This window comes from Canis aureus, chromosome X (assembly GCF_053574225.1).
Source record: "Canis aureus isolate CA01 chromosome X, VMU_Caureus_v.1.0, whole genome shotgun sequence".
Classification (NCBI taxonomy): Eukaryota; Metazoa; Chordata; class Mammalia; order Carnivora; family Canidae; genus Canis; species Canis aureus.
In genome coordinates this window covers 71,296,876-71,302,158 of record NC_135649.1, presented here as the reverse complement: position 1 = coordinate 71,302,158, position 5,283 = coordinate 71,296,876, and the positions used below count along the sequence as shown (strand labels likewise).

General features: G+C 42.5%; 1 long non-coding RNA gene across 1 annotated transcript in view; it reads left to right on the top strand.

Annotated features, from left to right (window-relative positions):
• Nucleotides 1–5,283, top strand: part of LOC144308463 (uncharacterized) — an 852,603-nt gene that overhangs the window by 128,799 nt on the left and 718,521 nt on the right. The window lies entirely within an intron of this gene.

Below are 5,283 nucleotides of genomic sequence, written 5' to 3'. Positions count from 1 at the left end.
GATTTTGTATGTGCCTATTCTTGAGCTGAAAGACACAGATATTTGCTGCATACTGTTTTCAGATGTGATATATTGTCACCAGACAATTTCGAATGCTGTGTAGACAATCCTACACAATCCTGTACAGGCAGCAAGTTAGAAAGGGAAATCACATTCACTGAGCAAATAATATATACTGTTATGTTAGCTACTTTATAAACAGTATCTCCTCTAATCAAAGCAGCCTTTTGAAGTTGGTGGTATTATCTCAAAGTTTTGGAGCCTGGAAAATTGGGGAGGTTAAATAAATTGCCCAAAATACAATAAGTGGTGCAACGAGGGTTCAAACTCAGGTTTTATGACTCCATAGTCTTCTATATTAGTTCTTTAGCAAACTAAAATCCTACCTACCCACTTAAAATAAGCTACATCAATCAGGTAGCTTAATAATATGGTGGGGAAACTGGGTTTTCACCCATCTGCTGGGGACTATACTAATTTCTGCCTTCAGTTTATGATCTACTTGGAGAAACCAAATTCCTCACCATCCCTACACACTAATAGTTGAAATGCATTGTGGTTCTTATTTTTGGTACCACATAAGACCTCAGAATGGTCAGTAAGTACAGGAGACAGCCTTTGAAGTATGGGAAGAATTTGTATCATCCAAGAGGAGAAAGGGGCATTCCAGATGGTAGAGAATACTTACGAACAAAGGTGAGGGGAGCAGGCAAGTCTAAAGCCATCTGTGTGCACATGTGCAAGTATGTCACATTGTCCTGTACATAGTCACAATGCTTTGTGAATATTTTCTAGTTGCCTTTATTTTATTTCACTCTGCAAGATAGGTAAAACTAAGCTTTAAGCTAAAAAAATAGGCTCAGACAAGTGAAGTAATGTGCCTTGCGTTAGCCAGTCTCAAGAACACAATTGGAAAGTTGTTCTTCATGTTAATGTTGATCCTTTTCTATTGATAGCTCACATACTGAAGTGAATTCAACTGACTTTGGGAAATAAAATTGGCTGGATAAGATGAGACCACATTTTTGAGGGTAGATATTGAAAAGTAGGAAATTGTGAGTAGCTCTCACTGTGGTAGGAAAAAGGATGTTTTCAAATGTTCTGGGACAGGGGAATATTTTGATGAAAGTTACTTTAAGGGAATAAATAAGGACATGTTGAAAAATCAGATTGTGAATACGGTAGAAAGAAGAAAGGAGTGTCGATATGTTTTTAATTACAGGCCTGGAAGAATGGTGTGTTTCTGAGAATGGTTAGGAAGGTGCTGAGTTTGGCTATCAAAGTGGCCATATCTTAAAGACAACTGGAAATATGAGTCTGAAGTGTAGTAAAAATAATAGCTAGAAATAAAAATTTGAGCTTGCAGATGAAGTGCATGTTGAGATAATGTATTGTTTCAGTCTTGTTGACAAGTGTAGTTGCTAAAGGGCAGGACTGAATAAGAATCTAAGATGAGAAGGAAGGAATGAAATTTATTTATGTGCTGTGGTTTTCTACGTGCTACCTTTATCTTACATTAACCTTCTGAGGTAGTTTCCTTCATTTTTACAGAGAAGGAAGCAGTTTGGATTCAGTAAGTGACAAAGGTGGAATGTGAACACACAGTTCTGTCTTAACACAAAACCTATGCACTTTCTGTTATGCTCTGCTACCCTTACAGAAAGTTTTATACTCTGAAAGCCTAAGAATGAGTGCCTTGCATGAAGTAGGTGTTCAGGAAATGTGTTGAATTAGTTAAAAGAAAAGTAGGCAGTAAATAGGTATTACATGCTGAGTATGGAGGCATGATGAGAGTAAGGATTGAGAAAATATATTTGACTAGAAAGCTGTGGTAAATTGATTGCATTAGTGTCCCACTATTTTTACCCCTCTCTGAATCCCTGCCCTTTGCCATGTGACTTTGGAGTTTCTCTCAGTAAAAGGTGGAACCTATTCACCCCTTCTTTCTAGGTGATCTTTGTAGCTTGCTTTGCCTAATAAAATATGGCAAAAGTAATAGTGTGCCAGTTCTGATCCTGAATACCTAAGGCTTTGTGGGACAAATGAATTTGTCTCTCATTTGTTGGCCATATCTGTGAGAACATGCCTGAGTTAGGCTGCTGAACATATGGAACATAGCCTGGTCATCCCGGCCATAGCCATTCTAGGTTAGCCCAACACCAACTGACTATCAAATGAATGAGCCCTCTAAGACTAGAACTTTCCAGCTGTACCCAACCTAAGTTGCCAATCTGCAGACTTGAGAACTAAATCAATGCTTATTGTTTTAATCTACTGAATTTTGAATGGTTTGCTATGTGGCAGTAAATAACTGGATACAAAAGCCATTCTTTACAATTTTTTTTATGTTTTCAAGGTTATTAGGAGATGGAAGCACTGAGTATTGGTTTCTTATTTGTAAAGTCATATCAGGCACAGAACATTAGAGATGAAAGGAATTCTAGAGGTAGTTAATTCCATTTGCTCATTTTACAAAATGAGAAGCTGAGGGCCAGAAGGAAAGGTCACTTACCCAACACTATTGGAAGGAACAAAAGTAAAACCGTTTTTCATTTCCAGTCCACTGCTCTTTATGTAACTTTACACAGTAGAGTAGATGAAAGGGCCATAACCTAATCAAAAAATCCACCAAAATGCACATAGGTCCGTAGATATGTGTATATGTAACAGTGGAAAAAGAAGAGACTAATGAGAAACAGTGACAGGCTCCAAGGAAAAGGGCTTATTAAGGGAGTAACTACCAAAAGGAGATGAAAAGGACTGATTCTGAATAGAGCTGATAGATGTAGCTTTGGAGAAAGTAAAGAAATCTATTGTGAGGCAAAAGGGAAGAATGAATGATTAGATATATGGGTAATTAAGTGTTCACACATTCAACAAGCTGGTTGACCTATTACATTATGCTAGATATTGAGGATTCAAAAATGCCTCAGGGTAATGATATCACCAAGATAGTGGCATAGGTTACTCCTGACTTTGCTCCCCCTCACAAGAAGAGCAACTAACAACTATTCAAGAACAAGACATCAGTGAGAATCCTAGAACATAGGGGTGAGGCTGAAGCATCCCCCTGTACCATAGAGATGAAGACAGATGGAATTAGAAGGGCAAAAGGAGTACCTACATGTTGATGTCATTGATCTTCCCTCAGGCCAGCACACCACTATGTGGAGAGGTCTTCCTTAAGCTTCTGGTTCCTCCAGTGGGACAAGATAGCCCAGGGGTTACAACAAGCCCCTCCAGCATTTGGGTTGCTGTGCAGGAGCCCCTGCTCTGATATCACACCATGGGGACTGTAGGAAAATTTATGGGACTCAACCACTCTGAATCGATGGAGAAAGGAGAAGCTTGCAACAACCAGCACATGGATCTTGGCAGACCAAATTTATATCTATCATGCCCATGCAGTAATTCCAACTAGCAGATTTCCTCATCTACAGAACCGAGTTGGAGGCACACCCTGACTAGGGAACTTGGTAGGGTGCGGGTGTGCCTGATTCAGATCCTCAAATCGGATATACTGGTCCTTTGATGCCTGGGTGGTTCAGTGGTTGAGTGTCTGCCTTTGGCTCGGGGCATGATCCTGGAGTTCCGGGATCGAGTCCCACTTCAGGCTCTCCACGGGGAGCCTGCTTCTCCCTCTGCTTACGTCTCTGACTCTCTGTGTGTCTCTCATGAATATATAAATAAAATCTTTTTTAAAAAAGAGAGATACACTGGCTCTAGAACCCATGTTGACTATGCAGAGGCAAGGAACTGAATCATAGCTCCACCCACCATGGAGGGTCTTCCAGCCCCATCTGGCCAGAAAGGCTGGCAATGATTCCTGGAAGCTGTGCTGGTTCAGTGGTGCTTGAGCTGAGAGGCAGGAAAGCAGAACTGGTCCCACCCAGAGAAAAGCCAGTCCTGCGCATGGAGCATTCCTGTACTATGCACAGGCAGGGGGATTAATTCATAGCTAAAGTTGAGGGTAGGTCCTAGCCCCTTACAATCCAAGGGACTGGGAAGTTGAGAGTAGCCTAGAGTTTCCCTACCCCCAGCCAGGTAAGGAAGCTGAAACCTAGCCCCACTTCCTGTGAAGAGTGTCTTCTGATCTCATTGGACCAGAAAAGCTGGAGACAACTCCTGGAAGCTGTGTGGCTCAGCTTGAGCCAAAGGTAGGCAAAGCCAATAGTTTTCAGAGGAAAGACAGTGGCCTTGTTCAGTCAGGGAATTGGGGTGTGGGTTGGCTTGAGTTAAGGCAACAAAGAGTTTTATCGTCTTTAGAGGTGCTTCTCCTGCTGTGCCAGGGCAGGGACTCTAAGTCATAGTCCTACTTACCACTGAATACAGCCCTCAGCCCATATGACTAGGGGACCTAACCAGAGCACACAGGAAGTTGTATATACCATTCAAGAATCCTATATATGGTAGCACTTGAAAAGAGAGCTTATGGCTTACATAGTCTGCAAAACAAGACTAGTGTCCTCACAGGATAGTAGTGGAGTAGTAGGGCACTTGGCTCATCTTGTTCCACAAACACAACTAGATAACTATCAAATCATTCCAAATATCCCACAAGTTAACCTGAAGACTGACAGAACAAATTCTACAGCTAAAGGGAGAGAGGCAGCCACATCAAAGAATATAGAATCTGTGGATCATGGGTACTGCAGAGGGAAGGGAGCTGTGGTCACAGAGAAGGGCAAGAGACAGAGGAACATGCAGGGGAACAAACAAGGTGAACATTTCCCCAAAGACTTTGGCTAGGAAAACAGAGGGGCTAAATTTCATGAGTTCTTACAACCAACAGGACTTCAAGCCAAGAATTTTAAAGGTCAACCGGCCTTGGATAGCACCTGGTGGGTACTGCCCTGCTCCTGGAGAGAAGGCAAACAACCCAGGAGCAGACAGCATGGAAACAGTGATCTGAAGAATGTCTGGAACACACAGTGGTAAGATTATTTTCTCTGCTCGGAGCCTGTCCCTGAGAGGCAGCTTTCACCCAGACACCTCTTGGAAAATAAAGGAGCTGGCTAGCGCCATTTCCCTCCTCCTCCACTCAGCATAAACACAGAACAACCTACTGGAAGCAGCACACTGCATACGCTGGCTTCCTAATTTGCATATACCAGGCACCAAACCACTGCTGTGTGGTAGAACTGCCATTCTCAGGTATGCTAGCCTCAGTCCCAGTGCTGCAGGCCCTTCACCCAGAAGACCAGCACAAACCCCTGCCCACACCACATCTCCTGACCAGAGAGTTCTGCAGGACCTCAGTTCTACTGGAAGAAGTCTGGGGTC